Source organism: Pelodiscus sinensis, chromosome 4 (genome assembly GCF_052426305.1).
Source record: "Pelodiscus sinensis isolate ZL-2025 chromosome 4, ASM5242630v1, whole genome shotgun sequence".
NCBI lineage: Eukaryota > Metazoa > Chordata > Testudines > Trionychidae > Pelodiscus > Pelodiscus sinensis.
In genome coordinates, this window is record NC_143055.1 from 8,304,834 (window position 1) to 8,328,136 (window position 23,303).

The 23,303-nt window shown below is 46.4% G+C and overlaps 1 protein-coding gene and 1 long non-coding RNA gene across 2 annotated transcripts in view; one reads left to right on the forward strand and one right to left on the reverse strand.

The window, feature by feature from the left end:
• Window positions 1-1,418: 1,418 nt before the first annotated feature.
• Window positions 1,419-22,977, reverse strand: LOC112544057 (uncharacterized). The gene is made up of 3 exons (XR_003087372.3): window positions 22,772-22,977; window positions 20,297-20,465; window positions 1,419-1,557 (listed from the first exon to the last, which is right to left on the reverse strand). It is a non-coding gene; the product is annotated as an uncharacterized LOC112544057 (long non-coding RNA).
• The window catches only part of SMOX (spermine oxidase), a 136,157-nt gene continuing 135,829 nt past the window's right edge, over window positions 22,976-23,303 (forward strand). Inside the window, exon 1 of the mRNA XM_006139203.5 lies at window positions 22,976-23,064. The gene's annotated coding sequence lies outside the window, so the exon portion shown is untranslated. The remainder of the gene's footprint in view (window positions 23,065-23,303) is intronic.

Here is a 23,303-nt window from a genome sequence, read left to right on the forward strand (position 1 = left end):
ACCCACCTTATAGTAACTCCACTTAGGTTGGATTTCCCTGTTTGTTTATGAGAAGGTCATGCCAGATAGTATCAAAAGTCTTACTAAAGCCAAGATATATCCCATCTACCGCTTCCCCCCCCATCCACAAGGCTTGGTATGCTGTCCAGTTGGCTTAACACGCTTTATTCTTGACACTGCCATGCTGACTATTACTTATCAGCTTCTTATCTCCTAGGTGTTTGCAAATTGGTTGGTTGATTATTTGCTCCATTATCTTTCTGGGTACTGAAGTTAAGATGACTGGTCTTTAATCCCCCTTTTTATCCTTATTCCTCTTTTTGTAGATTGGCACTACATTGTCCCTCTTCCAGTGCTATGGAATCTCTCCCATCTTCTATGACATTTTACAGGTAATTGCTAATGGCTCAGGATGTATTTCATCCGGTTCTGGTGGCCCGAGGACACTTATCTTGTCTAAGTAATTTCATTTGTTCTTTTGCTATTTTAACCTCCGATCCTACCTCAATTTCACTGGCATTCGCTGTTAGACATCCATTTGCTGCTAAATTCAGGCGATACACACTGGCCTGGACTAAGGGATGACAAGGTCTGGGACAGCGGGGAAAGGGAGATGCTTGAGTCTGCCTGAGAGCAGGGGCCTCCCTTGCTCTCCAACTCCTCCGTGAGCTTGTTAGCAGCGAGTTGCCAAAGCGCTGTAAGAGATCCTGTCAAGTCTATTAAACCTGATCACTGGCCTCGCTTATGTAACCAGAGTGTGACACACAGGAGCATGGGGGAGAGACTGTACGTCTATTGCCAGCCCAATCCATGTGACCTGGATCAGGTTCTGAAGGCAAGAGCCCCATCCCGTACATAGGCAGCGCAATATTCACTGATGACCGTGGCGATCATTGCACCTGTCAAGTGTGGCTGCGGTCAGAAAAAGGAATAGGCTGTGGATTGCAGCTTGTGTAGACATATCACAGCTAGCTCTAATGTAGTGAGCACATTTCCAGGAGCTGCCAGCCTGCAGCATTATGGGGCTCTGTGCAAGCTAGGCCCGCACATGGTTATTCTGGGTTTCCTGGCAGGCTTGTGCCAGACCTAGCTCGGTTTAAAGTATTGACATTCCCTATGTAAAATGCACCTTCCTCCTGAATTCCCTTCTCCCACCCAGAGTCTCTCTGATTCAGATCTCCTGACGGGACAGAGCCAAACAAGTTTTGACAGATCTTCTACACGGCAAAGACAACACAGTTTTGGAAAAGCAAGCGGGCTTCTATCTGCCTTGTGCATCAGCAAAACAGTGAAACCCTAGAGTGGAGTATTTATATGCCAGGGTGAGCTCATTGTAAGTGGCAGAGAAGACCCGGTTTGCATCTCAGGTCACAGGATAAACCAGCAACATTTGCTTTTTAAAGATGAAATCGTCCCACCCGTCAAATGAGCAAAGGCAGAGTCTGATCCAACTCTCTGTGAAATCAATGGAAAGTGTCTCTCGGATTTCCTGTTCGCCAAGTTACAGATGGTTTCCCCAGGAGTGGTGCAGCAGTTCTGGAATAATCTGTTTTGGGCCTGAAATGATAAACAGAGTGCATGTCTCCTTGTAATTGCTCCTGCATACACGACACCAAGGGGCTTTTGCTAATGTCCAAGTGGGACATTAACAGCAGGGACTAAAACTTGGACCCCTGTATCTAAATACTGGATGAGTCTCCCTCCATTGCCTGAGTTAAAAGACCCTTCTGTTATGCAAGGCTGGAGCAAGCTCATCAATTTCCTTCTAGCGGGGACTGAGCCGCAGCTACCACTAGGGGGAGACAAAGTGCCACATTGAGTGGGTGTGGCTCTTTCACCCGACCTTCCTCTTCTCTCAGGACCAGTTGCTTTCTCTTTTTGCCCAGTTGGGGCTCCGCTGGCCAGGCACAGTTGCAGTGGCACTGCTCCCTCTTAAGGGATGTCTACCTAGCCTGTGACCATGAGCTTCCCAGCCCAGGGCTACATCCTTCAGCTCCATCTTTAACAATTGCCTCCTTTTTTCCCTTTGCACCAATGACCTTCCTCTCTCTCTCCGGGGTGGTTGTCATGCCCGCTTTCTCCACCACAGGGAACCAGGGCCATCCTCAGGACTTATGGGGCCTCGCACATTACAATGAAACTAGTGCCCCTATGCCCGATGGCAGCCAGCAGAGGGGGAGACGAGGGGGGGGGGGTAAGGTGATTTTATAATTGTTAGCAACACACTAATAACATAGTTTTAAAACAAATTTTAAACAAAGTGCCTGTAGGCTAATACAGTAAATTCAGAAACTGATACTACATACCTGGGGTTGGCAAATGCCTGTTAAATGACTCTATTACCACTGGAATGGCTCTTTCACAGGTTCAGAGCTGCTAATAGCTCTGGCAGGCATTCTCACTTTTTAAGTTAACTAGATTCTCTCTGGAGGAAGCAGAGCTACAGAACAGGGCGAGATATTGAGGCCCAATGGTGCCCCAAATTTTTGGGTGCCCTATGCCAGTGTTTCTCAACCTTTTTTTTTAATAAAGTACCCCTTCCCCCCCCTAAAAAAAGTACCCCATGTACCTACAGTTTTCAGACACACAAGTTTTTTTTTCTACCATTTCAACGCATTTGTTTAAACAACTTAATCATAGCGGGGAGGGTGACGAAATTTTTGAGTGTAAAACGTACAAAAATAATAAAACGCTGTAAAACTTAAAACAAAAATTCAGTTTTCTTCACATTCCAGTTGTGTTGACATATCCCCCCCCCCCCCCCAGACTTCTCTCAAGTACCTCTAAGGGTACTTGTACCACTGGTTGAGAAACACTGCCCTATACAACTTCATATTCTGAGTGTGGGTACAGACGGCTCTGCGTATAACAAGTGGGCCTTTTCTCTAGATCACAAATCACCCACTCCCACATCCAGAGTAAAATCTTATTACATTTCCATTGTAGTAGGCTAATTAGTTTCTCTGTTTCAGCTAGAAAGGGGTCAAAGAATCAATGCTTAAAATCCATTGCAAGGGATATAAATCCTTTGGGGTGATTGCAGGCGACTAAAAGTCATTTTAATTTGTAGGATTTGCCAGAATGAAATGGAGTGAGCTTCATGTAGTATATGCAGTCAGAGGGTTGCAAAAGCTTCTCTAGTTGTTGGGTTTTTTTTTTTTTTAACCAACACTAAAAATGCCCCATCTGGTTTGAAAGCTAATGAATCCTAGTGCTTTTAATTTCTTCTGTTTCTCAGCAAAACTATCTTCCATTGTTTTAATTTTACTTTAAGATCCAGTCCTCTTTTTCCTGATCTGCTGGTCCCCGATTATAATGGCCCTCATAAATACTGACGGCTGTTAGGACCGTATCCCTCTTGATGCTCCGTTTGCACCATGTGTTTTGGGAATGCCACTATATGCAGAATTTCTGGTACAGGGTGGGTCAAAGGACCAGCTTGATATGGGATGCTAAGTGGGAGCCCTCCTCTTTAAGTTTTATTCTTGTATCTATTCCCGATACCTGAAGGTTACCTGGTAGCAAGATGGCACGGTGCCAATGTGCAGCTTTGGTTGCTAAAAAATGAATCCTGAAAAAACAGAGACGTTAATCCTCACCATATGTGGATGCCTGGATCAATGATATGGCTGGCCTCACAGCTAACAAACAACTGGCACCCCACAGAAAAGAATGCCCCCAAAATTCAAAGCAAAACGGTTAAGTTTTTTAGAGGCCTGTGGTTAAAATAGACCCTGGAAATACGTCACTTGCCCTCCTTGGCCTATATCTTAACCCTCTTTATTTGCATATTATGATGACGCTAGTATTTTGTTACATTTGGAAAAAATAATGAAAAGTTATAAATATATCAAAACATGCTGTCCTTTTTTAGTGATGGAAGGAAGGTTTTATCATTAAATCACTGGGGTGTGGTGCTGGAGACCTGAGGTGAGTTCCCTTATTCTGTCATAAATTTCCTTGTATGAAGGTGGGCAACTCCATTCCTTGCTTTGTGCTTTGGTTCTGTAAAATGAGAACAGCAGCACTTCCCCATCTCCCAGGTAGACGATGTGCAGATTGATCCATTAATATTTAGTTGCTCAGATGCTGCGCCCATAGACAGAGTCCTGCAAATCCCACTGGATATCCACACCTGTCCGTGATTCATTTTGGCAGATATAGATGGAGAGGCAAATGCAAATTTTGTAGAGAGAACCCCGCAAATTCCGAATATCCCCTTTATATCTGGGGATATCTACATCCGTGGCTATGGATGTGGATATTTTCAGCTCATGGTGGCTATGGAGGCGTATAAAAATTTTATATCCATGCAGGACTCTACACAAAGAGTTAGTTGAATAGTTACCGGCGGTTTCATTGTCTTAAACTGTAACTTTCTTTTTTCTTTGGTTGGACAAAGTGAGGCCCTACATGAAACTACATGGTATTTTTTCTTGGTGGCTGTGTCTACACTGGCACCCTTTTCCGGAAAAGGGATGCAGATTAGCCAAGTCGAAATTGCAAATGGAGTGGGGATTTTCATTTTCCCCGCTGCATTTGCATGAACATGGCTGCCGCTTTTTTCCGGCTCGGGGCTTTGCCGGCAAAAAGTGCCAGTCTAGACAGGGATCTTTCGGAAAATAAAGCCTTTTCTGGAAGATCCCTTATTCCTGATTTTAAGAGGATCTTCCCTAAAAGGAAAAGGCTTTATTTTCCTAAAGATCCCTGTCTAGACTGGCGCTTTTTGCCGGCAAAGCCCCGAGACGTAAAAAAGCGGCAGCCATGTTCATGCAAATGCAGCGGGGAAAATGTAAATCCCCGCTGCATTTGCAATTCCGACTTGGCTAATCTGCATCCCTTTTCCAGAAAAGGGTGCCAGTGTAGACACAGCTGGTTAGTAACACAATAACTTTTGACCACCACATCTGCTAGTCTGCAACATTTCAGGGAATGTATGAGGCTGCAGGGGTGGGACTCCCCACTGTATGGGGGCAGAGGAACCCCGAACCCACAGCCCACCTACATCATGGTCATGGAGAACCAGTGGTCCACAGACCACACTTTGAAAACCACTGGTCTAAAGAACACGATTTTGGCACAAAGCATGTTGACTGCCCCCGATGTTTTAATAGCTAGCGCCATGGTTAAAGTTGTGCACAAGTTTTGGTATCTTATCTAGGATCAATTATATGAGAGAACCTAGATGATGAGCAGGAGTTGGGGGGGAGGGGGCTGGTGGTCCTGGCATATGGCTAACCTTGATTAGAAGGGTCTTGGGTCTCTGAGGGTAGAGAGAGTGAATGGGGAAATATCTAGGGAGATCTCTGCAGAGGTGCTCTTCAAGCCTCTGGTAACTAAAGTGTAAATTTTAAAAATAGGTACAAATGAGCCCAGAGATTAGAACAAAAGCCACCACAAAACCTTTTTTCATCTGCCCCTGAAAGGAAAGCCCACACAAGTTCTTTGCTATTCAGACCAAACACAGTGCCAGTTACTCATTCGAGTCTTCTGAACGCTTTCTTAGCTCACGGCCCATCGGCCTGAGCCAACAGTGCCAACAGCAGGCCTGCTGGTTCTAGGTGGGCAGGAAATTAAAGCTGTCAGAGACAGCATTTTCTAGAACAGGAATAATCAAGCTCATTTTGTTTTTTCATAACTCTAAACTGGTCTGAAACCGAGTGAAAGTGAAGACATCCTGGTGTTCTCTGGCTAGTTTCTTTTTGTGGCTTCCGTTATATTTTTGGCTCAGTTTACAAGGATATGTCTAAACCACGGGTTTTTTTTCCGAAAGAGGATATGCAAATTCCGTGGGAATTTGCATATCTTCTTCCAATCTCACTTTCAAAAGAGGATCTTTTGAAAGTGAAAGTAGTTGTCGCGAGAATCACAGGTCCGATGATAAATACCCAAGGGGGGAAGGACAGAACCAGGTGGACAGTTTTATCAAATGAAAAATATTTATTTATGACAATGGTGAATTTATAGTATTTATTCTAAGATTTTTAATAGACCGTGTTAATAATGGATTTACAGTATTTATTATATTTATTCTATGGCTTCTAGTAAAACGTGTCAGAGATATAAGGATGGCAAGGGGAATAGTCTCTAATCTTAAAATATCCAGCTACACTAATTAAATAACAGTGATAACTACAAACTCTTATGTACTACCCAAAAACAACTACAACACTAAGCTTATACAACAAGAAAAAAATCAAATCATACATACCAACTTACACAGCACATGGAACATTTCACAGATATCGGTTCAGTTGCGAAGGCCTTGGTTACGCCCGAGAGTCGGGGGAGGTGGCTGGTCGGTTGATCAGGCCGGCAGCGCTTTGAAGTATATGAGAAGGCACACGCACGGTGGTACGTGTGTTGCGAAGACCTCCTAGAGCAAACTGTGCCATGGATATTTATCCCCAAATCTGCACATCGCTTTCCCGCGCTTGCATATTACCATGTATGGCCCAATGGTCACCAAGTGGGGGGTCTGTGTCCCAGGGGTTGGGCCAAAACTGTGCAGGTTTCATGCGACCAGGTAAGCCCCGCAGTTCTCACGCCAAGGTGACGGATGGGAGAGTCTGAGGCTATTTTCCCCTTTTCACACCTTTCCTTTTTCTAAGGGCAATGGTATGCAGGAAGGGTGTGGCCAGTTTCTCTCAAGGAGTACTGCAGAACAAGAGCGGCCTGGCCAAACTTTTTTACTGGGGGGGGGGAGGGGCAGTTTCTTTTCTCTAACAGTAGTCTGTATGTGGTTTTTTCGGGGGGAAAAAACCGTTTTTTGAAAAGTCTGTGTATACCTCATTTTTTAAGGAAGAGCATTTTTTCGAAAAAGCAGGGTTTTTTTTACATAAGAACATAAGAACGGCCGTACTGGGTCAGACCAAAGGTCCATCTAGCCCAGTATCCTGTCTACTGACAGTGGCCAGCACCAGGTGCCCCAGAGAGGGTGGACCGAAGACAATGATCAAGCGATTTGTCTCCTGCCATCCCTCTCCAGCCTCTGATAGAGGCCAAGGACACCATTTTATCCCCTGGCTAATAGCCTTCTATGGACCTAACCTCCATGAATTTATCCAGCTTCTCTTTAAACTCTATTATAGTCCTAGCCTTCACAGCCTCCTCTGGCAAGGAGTTCCACAGGTTGACTACACGCTGTGTGAAGAAGAACTTTCTTTTATTAGTTTTAAACCTGCTACCCATTAATTTCATTTGGTGTCCTCTAGTTCTTCTATTATGGGAACTAATAAATAACTTTTCTTTATCAGCCCTCTCCACACCACTCATGATTTTATAGACCTCTATCATATCTCCCCTCAGTCTCCTCTTTTCTAAACTGAAAAGTCCCAGTCGCTTTAACCTCTCCTCATATGGGACCCGTTCCAAACCCCTAATCATTTTAGTTGCCCTTTTCTGAACCCTTTCCAAGGCCAAAATATCTTTTTTGAGGTGAGGAGACCACATCTGTACACAGTATTCAAGATGTGGGCGTACCATAGTTTTATACAGGGGCAGTAAGATATTCTGGGTCTTATTTTCTATCCCTTTCCTAATAATTCCTAGCATCCTATTTGCCTTTTTGACCGCCGCTGCACTCTGTGTGGAAGTTTTCAGAGAGCTGTCCACGATAACTCCAAGATCTCTTTCCTGATTTGTCGTAGCCAAATTAGCCCCCATCATACTGTACATATAGTTGGGGTTATTTTTCCTGATGTGCATTACTTTACACTTATCCACATTACATTTCATTTGCCATTTTGTTGCCCAATCACTCAGTTTGGTGAGATCTTCTTGGAGTCCCTCACAGTCTGCTTCTGTCTTGACTATCCTAAACAGTTTGGTATCATCTGCAAACTTTACTACCTCACTGCTTACCCCTTTCTCCAGATCATTTATGAATAAATTGAAAAGGATTGGTCCTTGGGTACACCACTAGTTACCCCTCTCCAATCTGAAAATTTACCATTTATTCCTACCCTTTGTTTCCTGTCTTTTAACCAGTTCTCAATCCAAGAAAGGACCTTCCCTCTTATCCCATGGCCATGTAATTTACACAAGAGCCTTTGGTGAGGGACCTTGTCAAAGGCTTTCTGAAAATCCAAGTATATTATATCTACTGGATCCCCCTTGTCCGCATGTCTGTTAACCACTTCAAAGAACTCTAACAGATTAGTAAGACAGGATTTCCCTTTACAGAAACCATGTTGACTTTTGTCCAACAAATTATGTTCTTCTACATGCTTCACAATTTTATTCTTTACTATTGTTTCGACTAATTTGCCCGGTACTGAAGTTAGATTTACCGGTCTGTAATTGCCAGGATCGCCTCTAGAGCCCTTTTTAAATATTGGTGTCACGTTGGCTACCTTCCAGTCATTAGGTACGGAAGCCAATTTAAAGGATAGGTTACAAACCACAGATAATAGCTCAGCAATTTCCCATTTAAGTTCTTTTAGAACCGTTGGATGAATGCCATCCGGTCCCGGAGATTTGTTAACATTAAGTTTTTCTATTTGTTCCAAAACCTCCTCTAATGACACTTCAATCCGGGACAGTTCCTCAGATTCATCACCGATTCCAAAAAGCCGTGTCCAGTCTACTTTCACTTTTGAAAGATCCTCCTTCTAAAGTGAGCTCGGAAGAAGATATTCTCCTTTTTCGAAAATAGAACGTAGTCTAGACATAGCCTCAGAGCCCAGATGTTTTTAGCCTTTCTACTTAAAATGATGAGAAACAAGCTAGCATAGCAGCCATTTTTCTGAATTCGCCTGGGATGAAATGGGATGCAGTTCTGAAGCATCAGATCAGAAACCATTCACCACTTCTGATACCTCCATATTGTATAGCGTCTTCATCCACAAGGGAGCAAGGATGGCTTTGTGGTCACGGGATTGGACACCAGCGTCTGCAGGCTGGTGACTTCTCCCTAGGTGACTTTGGCAAGTCACTTAGCCATGTCTCAGTTTCCCCATCTCTAAAATGGGAACCTTATTACTCCTATACCTCACTGGGCTGCTGTAGGGCTTAATGTTTTACTATTACCAAAGAGCAGTGAGCTCCTCTGATGGAAGGGCGTCTACAATGCAGCCAGCTATGTTCATCCCCCTGATCCAGGAGAGAAAAGTCTATCTAACTTGCTTTTAAATATCTCCAGTGATGGAGATTCCACAACCTCCCTGGGCAATTTATTCCAGTGTTTCACCACCCTGACAGCTAGCAACTTTTTCCTAATGTCCAACCTAAACCTCCCTTTGCTGCAATTTAAGCCCATTGCTTTGTGTCCTAATGTACTAGCATGTCAAAAGAAGGGAATTACTTCTCAAGTGTAAAATGAGTGTTAGGGAGGCTAATTCAGCCGGGAGGATTTGGTTCATTCCCAACAGCAGATGGGGAGGTGTGAATAGCAGGGGAGGGGAAATTGCCTTTGTAGTGAGAGAACCATTCTCTAGATTCTTATTCAGTCCTAATTTGATTGCTACATTTGCAAGTAAATTGTGGTGCTGCTGTTTCTCTTTGTAGTCTGGTTTTGAAGTTTTCTGAGAATTCAACCCTTCCATGTCCTCAGATCAACAGTGTGATTTACAGAAATGCAGACTATTAACATTGGAAGCATTCAAAGCTTGTGACATCTCTCAAAGTTCTGTCTCTTTAAAAGCTGACTCATTATGATAGTAAGAACATTTTTTGGACTGGGATCACCATTTAATCTCTCACATCATGATGACACACTGCACAGTGGCAGATTGGTAGCTCGGTTTCATCATTAGGCATCCCCTGGAGAGAAACCATCCCAGCTCTGTGCTGGCTTCCCTGTTCGATCTGCTGCCTTTGCCAGGTGGCATCATGTTGCTGCCCTATTTATTATGGTGTCTATTTGGTGGTGTGAGAAGCCACAGCTTGCTTGGGTGTTGTGCTTTTAAATCCCGTTTTAGCTAACAATGCAGGGATTTCAATTTCACGCTTATACACTTGGATCATGCCAGGAGGGTCGGTCCTGCCAGGAAAGTCTTTGCATTTTCTTGGGCAATTTGTAACTCTGGTTCTCCTGTCGGCATCTGCTCTGATGCTGCCTTTTTTATAGTGGCTACCTTGGAAAAGAGAGGTTCCTTTCCTTGCAGCCCGTGTGAAGCCGCTTATTTTTAAAGATAGAAATGCAGCCGTGTTAGTCTGATGTAGCTGAAACAAAATACAGGACTATGTAGCACTTTAAAGACTAACAAGACGGTTTATTAGATGATGAGCTTTCGTGGGCCAGACCCACTTCCTCAGATCAAATAGTGGAAGAAAATAGTCACAACCATATATACCAAAGGATACACTTTTTTTTTTTAATTGTATCCTTTGGTATATATGGTTGTGACTATTTTCTTCCACTATTTGATCTGAGGAAGTGGGTCTGGCCCACGAAAGCTCATCATCTAATAAACCGTCTTGTTAGTCTTTAAAGTGCTACATAGTCCTGTATTTTATTTTTAAAGAGAACGTCATGTTTGCAGAATTAGCTAGCCCAACCTCACATGGGCCATTCTGTTCCACCAGCCCATTCTACACAGCAGTAAAACGGCCCACGTTTTATACGTTACTATGCAGATGGAGCAGCACCCAAAGGCAGGACAACTGGTGGAGATTCCCCCCCCCCCCAAATTAATGTAGGTAGAAATAAAAGGTGGGGGCGGGGGAGAGGGATGGGCACAGAGACTGAAGATAAGAGATCTGTTAAAGGGTCACACTGACACAAACCTCATAGGCCCAACCTAACTCCAAATGAAGTTAGAGGGAATTTTGCCTCTCTGTTTCTTTAACATTCCTACCGCTGTTAGTTTCACAGAATCACAGAATATAGAACTGGAAGGCACCTTGAGAGGTCCTCAAGACCAGTCCCCTGCTTTCATAGCAGGATCAAGTACCATTTAGACCAGGAGTGGGGAACCTCAGGCCTGGGGGCCAGATGTGGCCCCCGGCTTGCCTGGATCTGGGCCCTGAGGCTTGACATTGGGGAACCCGCGTTGGCACTCCAGCCACCCACAGGGCTGGAGCACACAAAATCTACTAACCCCTCGGCTCTGGTGTGCGAGGGAAATGTGGGGAATCTCTTTCTCCTTCTCAGTCGGGGGGCTTCTCTTTTAAATGTCCGCTAGTTCGGACTCCGTGCCCGCGGCTACACGCGGCATGAACTAGGTAGTTCGGAATAGGAAGCCTATTCCGAACTACCGTTACTCCTCATGGAACGAGCTGTACAGATAGTTCGGAATAGGAAGCCTATTCCGAACTACCTAGTTTGTGCCACGTGTAGCCGCGGGCACAGAGTCCGAACTAGCGGACATTTAAAAATGGCGGCGCCCAGCAACATGCAAATGAAGCCCGGGAAATTCAAATCCTGGGCTTCATTTGCAAGTTCGTATGACTACATTAACCACCCTAGTTCGAACTAGGGTGGTAGTGTAGACATACCCTAACAGTGACACCAGGGGACTAGCTATTAACATGCTGTGTTGGTAGGAACAGGGAGGGGGCTTCTCTCTCCGTCCCCCCTCCTTCGTACTTTCCTTAAAGGGCACCTCGGGGGAGCGCTCGGGGCTAGAGCAGTACCGGACTGGTGTGGGGTGTGCCCCCAGACAGCCCTTTTCACCTGCCTGCTGCATAGCGTGGCAACCTGCAGGAGAGCCCCAGGAGCCTGGTTGGGAGCGTGTCCTGCCTCCTCCTGCAGCCGAGCGCCCCCGGTGGCTCATGCCGCAGTGGCGCACTAGGGCCTCACCTACTTACTTTCACCTCTGTCACTGTCACGTTAGTCTCTTGGCTACATCGCAGTCTGAACTTCCCCCGAACACAGGGGGTGTCTAGTGGTTTGGCTTGGCCCTGTCTCTCTTTAAATTCTACAATTTTAACCCTGTTTCTTCTGGGTGGTTCTCTGGGTGCTTTTCTCTCTCCTCAGGCCACGAGAACAGTCAAGTCACTTCCGCTCCCAGGTTCTCCCTCCCCAGCACAGTATGAAGGAATGTGAGGAACGCGAGTGCCCCCGCAGAGCCCTGGGCAGAGCAATCCAAGCGGAGCCAAACCAGTGGGACTAAATGAAACTGATGAGCAAAGTCAACTCAGGTGGAATATCGGGACTAACATCTCAACCGCGGATGCGACGACAGCGTGGAAGAGTCTGCTAAGGGAAGGGGAGGAAACATCATCGTTTGGGTCGCTGCAAACTGGACCCGGCGTTAGTTCAGCACAATCCTGCATCACCAGGCTCTGGCGGCGGCGCGACATTTCAAACTGAAGTTAAGATGCTGAACAAATTCCCTGGTTTTTTGTAGAGCGCAGCATCGGCAGCTCCCTTTCAAACCAACACGAATGGCACGTGCAGGGCTGCCGACGGGGATGAGGGGCAACTCTGCCCCGGTGTCGGCACTTTAGAAGGGCCCGGCGCTTCCAGTTGCAGCAATGGCTGGAACCTGGGCCCCTTTAAATCCCAGCTGGAGCACCGTGATGTATTCCAGGCCACACTGAGAGCTAGGGTGGGGGGTGCGCCGCATGGTTTGGGCAGCACTAAGAGCTGCTTAGCACCAGCCCCCTCTTCTTCCTGAGGCCCCACCCCTTCCGGGGTACAGAGCAGGCCCCCCATACTTTGCCCAGGGGCCCAGCAAGGCTGTCAGTCCCTCTGGGCATGTGCTAGACCTCTCTGAAAATTAGGCCGTTTAGTTTGGCAGCTCTGTATGGATTTCGGTGTCACCCAGGTTTGAAAGCTTTGGCTGAGGCCAGCCGTTCTCAGCCAGTTGTTCAGTATCCCCTTGTGGGGGGAGAGGGGAAGCTAGTTTCAGAGAGGTCCTACAAGTAGGGCCAGCATTAGACTTGCAGGGGCCTAGGGCAAAAAGCCACTTGGGCTTGAAGCCAAAGCCTGAGCAATTTAGTATCAAGGGGTCCTGTGTGGCAGGGAACCTCAGGTAATTGTCCCGTTACCCCCCTAACGTTGCCCTGACTTTTATCGGCAGAAAAGCAGTGGTGGCACAGGTGGGCTGTGGCGTTTGTATAGCAGGTTGGGGGAGCGGCAGAGTGAAAAAGGTCGAGAAGCTCGGGCCTACGTGACCTGCTTGCTCCCTTCCGTCTTTACTCAGGACATGTCGTGACCAAAGTTCTCTTCGCGCCAAGCGGCAAGGACGTGTACACAGCCACGGGCGCTCCTGGGTCTGGGGTGCACGTTCTTGTGCCTCAGAGAGTTTCATGTCCAGTCTTGAGTAAAAACCCGACTCTGGTCATCAAAATCCTTGTGAAATGGGGGGGAGGAGCTCTGTCTAGACCCTGAACGGCTGCAGGCACCGATCACTAGCAAAGGTGAAAAACGGGTTTTCTTCCAAACAAGCGATGTTCATTCCTCTCTCTCTTCACGTGTCTCGTGGACAGTGAGCTTCGTGCCCCCCACCGGCACCGAATACTAACCATGGAGAGTAAGGACTGCAGAGGGAGGTGCTAAGGTCCCGCCTCCCCAAGTCCTCACCTCATCACACCCCGCCTCACCCCATACCTACCCCTACCCATCCTTTCCTCCTTATCCCCACCCCCTGCCTGCCTCTTCCCGGCTTCTCCTTCCCATGCTGCAAAACAGCTGATGGCCGGGGGCGGGGGGGCGGGGGTGCACTGGGAGACAGTCTGTCAGTAGGTGCTAAGCACTTGCTATTTTTTCCTATAAGTGCTCCAGTCCCGGCTCACCCATGGAGTCGGTACCTATGCCCCCCGGGAATCTTTGTGGAGCGTGGAAAAGGACAGTGGTTCTGCAGAATGAACAAGGGCTTTCAGGCAGGCTTGGCTGAAATTGCTGAGAAGAGCTTTGGGTGAGAAACTTTCTTTCGCCAGGAGATTCCCGTTAGGGTATGTCTACACTACAGCACTAATTGAACTCACTTAATTCGAATTAGTTAATTCGTAATAAGCTAATTCGAATTAGTGCATCTAGGCCTAAAAACTAATTCGAATTAGCGTTTTGCTCATTCGAAATAGCATGTCCACATTGAGTGGACCCTGAACCGAAGTTAAGGCTGGCCGGAACCAGTGCTGGCAGGGCATCAGGTTAGGACTTAGAGTGTGGAGCTGCTGCCTCAGGCTAGCCGAGGGCTGTGCTTAAAGGGACTCGACCCCCACTCCGGACAGACAGTTCTCAGGGTTCTCCGCTTGCTTGTCTAACTCGATGAGGGACAGCAAAGCAGTCCTGTCTAAGAGTGCCCTAAGTGCCCGCACTCGGCACATCACAGCACTCGGCCATCAGCCTGGCTGCACTTGCCGCAGGCTGCCATCTGGGGGGGTCAATCGGGGGGCTGTCAGGATCCAGGAGGCTCTGCAGGAGAGTTTCCACCCCGAGGATCCCGCAGAGCCACCCCAGTCCTCCCCATTGGGGGCTCGTGCCCCATTCCTCCCTCACCTCCTTCCACCCCCCCTTCCTGATAAAGGACACGTGTGTTCAAAAATAGAAACTCTCTTTATTGAACAAAACTGGGGGGTGGGGAGAATTAATCTCTGGGGAGACTGGGAAAAGGAGGTGGGAGAGGGGAAGAGAGAGGGTGGGAGAGGGGAGGGGGAAACCTGGGAGGCGGGAGCTGGAAGGGGGAAGCCAGGGGAAGGAGGAGGAGGGGAAGTATAAAACTATGGTACGCCATATCTTCAGTACTGTGTACAGATGTGGTCTCCTCACTTCAAAAAAGATATTTTGGCCTTGGAAAAGGTTCGGAAAAGGGCAACTAAAATGATTAGGGGTTTGGAACAGGTCCCATATGAAGAGAGGCTAAAGAGACTGGGACTTTTCAGCTTAGAAAAGCGGAGACTGAGGGAGGATATGTTAGAGATATATAAAATCATGAGTGGCGTGGAGAGGGCGAATAAAGAAAAGTTCTTCATTAGTTCCCATAATAGAAGGACTAGGGGACACCAAATGAAATTAATGGGCAGCAGGTTTAAAACTAATAAGCAAAAGTTCTTCTTCACACAGCGCATAGTCAACCTGTGGAACTCCTTGCCAGAGGAGGCTGTGAAGGCTAGAACTATAACAGAGTTTAAAGAGAAGTTAGATAAATTCATGGCAGTTGGGTCCATGGGGGTAGGAATTATTAGCCAGGGGGTAGGAATGGTGTCCCTGGCCTCTGTTTGTGGAAGGCTGGAGATGGATGGCACGAGACAAATCGCTTGGTCATTGTCTTCGGTCCATCACTAGGGTACCTAGTGTTGGCTGCTGTCGGCAGACAGGCTACTGGACTAGATGGACCTTTGGTCTGACCCAGTACAGCCATTCTTATGTTATAAGCTCAGGGCTCAGGGTTGGGGGTATCACTGGACCAACTTGATTTTCATGCAAACCTGCCCCTGGGTTCGCATGTGGCCTTTGGTGGCCAGGCTGGCAGCTATCCTGCCCTAGACGGCTGCATTCCTGTGCCTAGTGTGGAGATCGTGGACGTTGGAGGCCTCCTCCCAAACCTCGATGAGGTCCATGATCTCTGCACTAGACCAGGTGGGCACCCACCTCTTGTGGCCTCAGGCAGGCTCCTGGGAGCCGCCAGCCTGGTCCTGGGAAGAGGCGGAGGGCTGGGTGGCAGTGGGTGGCTGGCTCATGCCGTGCCAGGTGCAGGGTCTGCTGGCTGGGTGCTGGCAGGCTTGCAACTGGCACAAGCACTGTAGCCAGCCCGTGCCCCTTTAAGGGCTCCGGGGCCGGGAGGGGGGCAGAAAAGTTTCCCTGGTTTGGCCCAAAGTGGCCACCAGGGCAACCTGGGAAGGGCTAGCCTCCAACTAGTTCGAATTAAGTGGCTACACAGCCCTTAATTTGAACTACTTAATTTGAACTAGGCGTTACTCCTCGTAGAATGAGGTTTACCTAGTTCGAATTAAGCGCTCAGCTAGTTCGATTTAAATTCGAATTAGCGGTTTGTATGTGTAATTAATTAAAGTTAATTCGAATTAACGGCTGTTAGTTCGAATTAACCTTGTAGTGTAGACATACCCTTAGTTTAGCTTTAGAACGTAAGCTGTGATTTTGCTTTAGAGGCAGCCATTTTTTCCCCATATTCTCATCTGCTATTACTTGAATCTTTGGTGATAAACGTATTGTGGTTTTCACTATAACTCTGTCTCAGTGCTGTGAGGCTCAGCCAGGTGCCAGTTCTGAGGTGAAGCTCACAAGCAGGTGAGTTCTGTTCCTTTGGGAATAGCAGCTCTGGTCATTCGATGAGCATTAGTGGATCTAGGGCTGGGCACTTAATAGAATTTATTCCAGAAAAATTAGAACATTGCATGTCACTTAATCTCCGTGCCTCAGTTTCCCTATACATCAGGTGCAGATAAACATTTACATTCTAAACCTTGTAAGTATAACTCAGTAATGCTTATAAGGTGCTTCAAAGATTGTCAGATGGCAGGTCAAGAGGAGTACAAAACGATCTAGCACTTGTGAACCATAAGCAAAACATCCACCACTAACATCGAAGTGACAGTTGAGTGATTGTGTGTGTCCCTCCTCTTGAGGTGTTTTAGCAGGTTTGATATCCCCCTTCGGGGTCCTGTATTTTACTTTTATATATATAATGGCTGTGTCTAGACTGGCAAGTTTTTCCGCAAAATCATCTGCTTTTGCGGAAAAACTTGCCAGCTGTCTACACTGGCCACTTGAATTTCCACAAAAGCACTGCCGATCTCATGTAAGATTGTCAGTGCTTTTCCGGAAATACTATGCTGCTCCCGTTCGGGCAAAAGTCTTTTTCCGAAAGACTTTTGCGCAAAAGGGCCAGTGTAGACAGCACAGTACTGTTTTCTGCAAAAAAGCCCTGATCGCGAAAATGGCGATCGGGGCTTTTTTGCGGAAAACCACGTCTAGATTGGCCATGGACGCTTTTCCGCAAAAAGTGCTTTTGCGGAAAAGCATCCTGCCAATCTAGATGTGCTTTTCCGAAAATGCTTTTAACGGAAAACTTTTCCGTTAAAAGCATTTTCGGAAAATCATGCCAGTCTAGACGTATATTTAGTATACTTAGTATATTTTTGTGTTTTTTAAAAAATGTGTAAGCCTCCTCAAATATTTTAAATAGAGAGGTAGGATAAAATATTTCAAATAAATAAATATCGCTTCTAAATATTTTATAAATCTTCACTCACAGTAATGGGATCAAAATAAATTCAACCATACTTATATATGTATGCAATAGGTGTCCGAACATGAGCATTATCTACCAACACGTATGGGTAGCAATGACAAAACTGATGGGAGTTTTTAAGAGAGAGTTTTATCAGGGGAAAAAAAAATACCAAACACCAAAATAGCAACATTAGCCACTGGAAACTTCCTTTCTCATAGTTTTGATGGAGCAGCTGGATTTGCATCAAAATATGCAAAAAATGATCGTCATCCAGAAAAATCTTAAATTCAAGAAGCGAGTTCTTTGCAAAAATAACGCATTTGCACTCAAAAATAGATCCCATTTTTTTTTTAGTAAGAAAATCTGAAAAGCTTCAGAGGAAGCCAGATGGGAGGGGGAAATTGATGAGAGAGCTGGACAAGAAACATAAGGCAGTGAAAGCAATAGGCAAGCTTCAGGATATGGGGAGAAAGGAGACAGGATGGCTTTTAGAGAGGTATGTCAGATATTATGGCGAGGGGCACGAAATAAGGACAGAGAGAAGAGATGTAGGATGAAGAGAAATTTTTTGTCTTTCAAAGGCAAAGCAAATTGAGCCTGGGAGGCACCAGGGGAGGGAGAAAAGGAAAAGGAGCTAGGGACAACAGGAAATAAAAAAGGACAGAGTCCAGGCCAAAAGGTGTAAAGTTCAAGGCAGACAGTAAAAGAGACACCCTCAAAATTAGAAACTGGAACAAAGGAGGAAAAGGACTGTCATTTCCCTCTACAACTTCCTAGTGATTATCTGCTTCTGTCCGACCATAACTCCTTTTCGGTCCCATCAGGAAACACCTTCAATCCAATTTCTGACACTTGGAGGAAGTTGAGCAACCAGAACACGTCGGTCGCCCATGCAGAATCTAAAGAAAACCTGGTTTGTACAGCACTTTGCCCTAAACAGTAGCCTGGCTCCCAAACAGGGAAATTGGTTTGACAGGGGTGAAATCGCCTTGGCAACGAAGTCACGTGGCAGGTGTCTGTGCTGAGCTGTGCAGGACCTTCCTTAATGGGGGCAAAAAGTTATAAAAAGAGGCTCTTTCCAGGGCTATTTTTCTCCCCGCGGGAAGCAGCCTGAGGAGGGAGGGGACACTGTCTATCTTCCTGGACATGGGTGGTCTCCCAAGGGAAGGGTGAGCCAGTGTGGGGCATTGTAGTGGGGGGGGGGGGGGGGGAAGCGTGTTGCCTTCTAAGTGATCTGCAGATCACTCTCCTGCTCTGTTTGTAAAGTCAATGAGCCAATGAGTTACTCTGTGGGCAGAGTGTTGAGGTGTCACCACGTCACAGTTGCTCAGTGCCTCTGGAGAGCATTAAGTGCTAATCCGGAAGGCTCTCACCTTGGGGTGGAGTCCTGGAGAAGCGTGTCTTTAGCCCTGGGGGAGTCTGACAGTCCAGCATTGAGCCCAGGGGCGAGGCCACGGGACAGCGGGTTCCAGTTCTCAAGAGGGGTGCTAGACTTGGCATCTGTGCCCCTCTGAGAGCATGCCTGGGGACCCCAAAGACTGGGGCAGTGGCTAGGTTCTGTTCAGGCTCCGGAGGCTTAAAACACCCGGGGATCCAGAGGTTTGGATTTCCCTCACAGCAGCCTGGTGAGGACAGCGGGCCTGGCTGGAGCGGTGACAAGCAAATACAGGAGGCCCCTGACTTGCGACGCGATTGGTTCGGGGAGAAGCGTCGCAAGTCAGGGGAGTCGTAACTTGAACCCTTATGTACAATAGGCACCATGCGCTGTCGTAAATGTGGGCTGAGGACATAAGTCGGAGGTTTCCATCCCCTTCTGCACATACAAAAATGGTTGTAAGTGTTGGGGGTCGGAACTTGAGTGGTCGCAAGTTGGGGGTCTCTTGCATAGCTTATTCCAGGCACCGCTTTCACCCTGGAGTGCAATAAGTCATGCCAGCTAATGCGCAATGTGTCTGCCCTAGGGGCCTCTGCTAACTACAGTTATGCCAGTCATCAACAAACCAAACATCCGCACTCGCCGACTTGACACACTTGTGCTGGCAGGGCTCTGTAGCGTAGACCTGACCTGCGTTATTACAACTGCCACTTCATTTTGTTGAACAAATGACATCTCTTCGGTCAAATGGTCATTAGCAGATGGGGGGAGGGGAGAAGGGCGTTGGTCATTCCGCTGGTCTTCACTCACCAGTAGCGTAGTTTAAAATCAGCATTCAAAATGCATGTAACGAGTCCAGTTCTGATGGCGTGCACTGGGGTGAATCAAGAGTCATTCTGCTGAAGTTAGAGTGACATTCGTGTCAAGCGAGCGAGGGATCACAATCTGACTCGGGGGTTCAGACTCTCTTCCAACACTGCCGTTCTATCAGTGTGAGACTATTGACTTAATGGAGTTACTCTGGACTCACTTCGTTGCAATATCCAGTCCAATGGGAGTCTTGGCGTCTACTTCAGTTGCAGCAGGAGCAAGTCCTAGGTTACTAGAACTGAAGGGACTTTAGAAATCTGATTCATTTTCACCATTTAAAAGTGCTTAGTTTCCTGGTTGCCATCCATACAGCTCTACCATTTGGGACACTCTTTTTCTCTCTCATTCCCTAACACAAAGGCAGCCAGGGTTTGGTTTTCTAGCTCTGCCGGGGAATGTTTTTTAAAAAGCCACCACTACCGTCCTATTCCTATTAGATTTAGCAAATCTTGCTGTCCCAAGCCACTTGAAAAGCATCCCTGCAATCAAACCGCCTCCTGCGCTTTTGGTGAAATACCTCTTTAGTGAGGCATGAAAACATCTTGCCTCAGAAATGGAATATTTCACCAACATCAGTTACTGATGTAACACTAATGTAAGAGGAGAATCAGAGGCTTATACCTCACTTTATTGTCAAGAGTACAGAGGTCTTTGGGCTGTCTGTTGTTGATCTGAGGAGTTGAATTAGTCATAGTCAGTAATAGTTTGACCTTCTGTGATGCTGTAGCACAGTGGTTTTCAAACTTTTTTCCTCACAACCCAATTGAAGAAAAATACTTAACCCCATGATCTGAAACTACAATATCTCCTGACTAAAATTGTCGTAGAATCAGAATAAAGGGCAATACATGCTAGTTTTAACCATGTCACTTAAAATAATAACTAAAATCAGAGATTGTTACTTGTAAAGCATTTGTACATTCAGTAACATTCAGTAAAACCGGTGATCAGATTGAGTTTCACTTACTTAATGTGACAGGTGGGCCCGCCGGCAGTTCATGATCTCGCTCCAGCCTGATTCAAGAGATGAAAGTGCTTTCTGCATCTCAGGTGAGCTCTTGTGTCAGTTTCTTTCTTTTTGTTTCTAAGCATGTCCAAGTTGAAAATCCCAGTTTGCACCTGGAGGTTGTTGCGCACTGTAGCAACAACAGAACATTACGGAATGTCCGATATTCTTTGAAAACACTTCTCCAAAATGATGACAAAAGTGGCATGTTTTGAATGTGCTACCACGGGCAAGTCACGACACCTCTTTTTCTTGTTCAGGTCTCCAGTTTAGCTCCATTATTGAGTCAGGATTTTGGAAAGCAAAAGGATCTTTCATCCAACGCTTTTTTTTTTTTCCAATTTTCAACACCCTTTTCAGAGAGAGAATGACTAAAAGGGTCAGACAGAGAAGCGAGATGTAACTGCATGACACTACTCATGGCATTCATTTGTTTCTTCACCAGTGCTGTTCTCAGTGTGTCGTAACAGTGTTAGGAGCACGTAGGAGCTGGGATGGTTACTTTTCAGTTGTGCCTGTGTAATGCCAAGAGGCGAAATTGAGCCAGGGACCTCTGGGGGTTTCAAACTTTTTTTTCTTGCGACCCAGTTGAAGAAAATTGTTGATGCCCCTGACCCAACTTAATTATATCTTTTGACTAGAAGGCAGGGTATGGGGTGGGGCCAGGAATGAGGGAGGGGGCTCAGGGCTGAGGCAGGCGATTGGGGTGCAAGCTTACTTCTAGCAGCACCTGGTCGGTTCCCATTTCTGAGCAAAATGCTTCCAAAAGCCAGCTCTTTAGTGAGCTTTCTTTAATTAAATTAATGGTTTTCACATCTTCCTACAGTATGTCGATAGGATCAGCGGAAATACCCTTGGATGCCAAAGCTTTGGGGTGAATGAAACAGTGAATCCATTACCAGCTGCCACAGATATTACATTCACCACTCTGCTATTTCTGCCAGTCCTGTTTGCTGCACCATCACTTCTAATTCCTTTGCAATTTGCTCAGTCCAACTATGCAGTTATGTAGTGAAAATCTGTGCTCTTGTTGTGTTGGTTGGTAAAGTCTGACAACACAGCAAATCTTCCATAAAGACATATTGCCAAACAGACCTCACATAAACTACCAGCGTTGCACAATTTGAAATAGCAATACTCTTGTCAAGCTGGACAGGACAATCCCTGGTTGACTACTAATTAAGTGCTGAGCACGTTTCCTGCCCTAATTTCCACTTGGACCAAGAGTGGGATTTGAATTTTGCCTTCCACAGCAGCAAGTATGAACAACAAGGTGCCAATACGCCTGTGAGGCTCTGGACCTAAATTCCCTAGGGGGCAACTGTAGTGGACTCATTGACTTCTTGTGTGGACCAGTCCCAATAGCAGAGACAAAGGTACATTCATCACTTTCATAGTGTGCTATCATGGTGTAGCAAAAAACCGCCCCTTCAAACCCCCTCCTTTCAGATCTGGCAGCAACAGAAATTTGTCGTTTCTTGGCCTTATGAGTTAAGATCAAAGACTGACTCAGTTTCAGGTCTATATCTTGCCCAAGCAGGAGATAGGGATCTGTGACTTACATCATTTCAGTCCCTTTGTTCTGCTCTATCCATGTTTTTCAGGCTTCACTTCAGTCATTTGCGCCCTCGTCTACCTCAATATTTGCTCAAGGAGACTGGTCTCATTGGGTTGGTTCCCTGCCTCATGTTCGCTCCGCAAACATTTGGCAGCCACTGACAGGGATCTGTGTGGCAAAGGGTGGGTGAGAAAGATCTGTCCTCTCTCCCATTGGAGCAGTCAACACAACGCTTCCGGAACGTCTCCGAAGAGGGTAACTCTTTGTCACATTCATAGTAAAAAACCAGTGAAGATGATGATAAAGAAAACAGGAAAAACTTAAAAAACAACCAGTAGTCTAGTAGCACTTTAAAGACTAACAAAACATGTAGATGGTATCACGAGCGTTTGTGGGCACAGCCCACTTCTTCAGATGACAGGAGCAAAGGAAACAGAGAGGCTAGCTCAGCAGGCACTGTTCTTCGTATTCATGTCAGGGGCCCTCTGCCTCCCTGTCGTCCGCTCACTTGGCACAGTGTGTGCAAACGCTGGGAGATCTGAGCGCCAACCCTGCCGTTGGGTGCAGCATAAAGACAACCATAACACCCAGGTCCTGAAGTATTTCTTACACTGTGGCACTGTCCCCAGAACAAGGGTTAAGGCTTTGGCTGGCTTGACAAACACCTTTCCTACCACAAAACAAAGCATGGAGTAAAGGAAAAAGGTTCTAGGTCAATGACGGGGCACCGTACGTGGGCTTTATTACCTCAGGACTTATTATTTTAAATCTAGGCTTAACGTGACTCCAGTATGCAATTCAGATGTGGGGGAAGGGACCCTCTGAAACTGCGATTTGGGAAGTTGCCCAGCAGATGTGGGACTCAGGTAATGACTTACAGTAGGAACTCTCTACCAGTCCATTTAAATTATTCTTCCTTTTCCCGCCTTCCAGAAATGGAGCATCGCGTGCTCTGTGGATGTGGACTCGTTTTTCTTTGTGGCGCCCCCAGGAGGCAGCGAGGAAGGCATAACTACTGAAGGCGCTGCTGATGTCATAATGGACTATTATGTTCATTCATTGGGAGGCGGTTTTCTCTCTGAGTCATGCCACAGCGAAGATGCTGAGCTAGAAGTGCTGCCTTTCAGATGGGACCGCAGACTCTTGTGGCCCTAAGGAAATTCCAACCCAGGTATTTGCATTCTACCAGCTTAAGTGCCACCTGCAGGTTCAAGTGGGGATTTTGTATCACTTCGTGCCCTAAAATGTATAATATTGCTCTTCTGAGATTAGCTGCTGCCTTTTCACTCCAAAGGTGGCTGAGTTTCAGAGGTGGGTAGAAGTAATCCCTTTACACAATATGTAGTGTATTTCAGTTGAAGTGCTTTGAGATAACAAGTGTTATATTCTATTTATGTTTTTGGGAGCTAT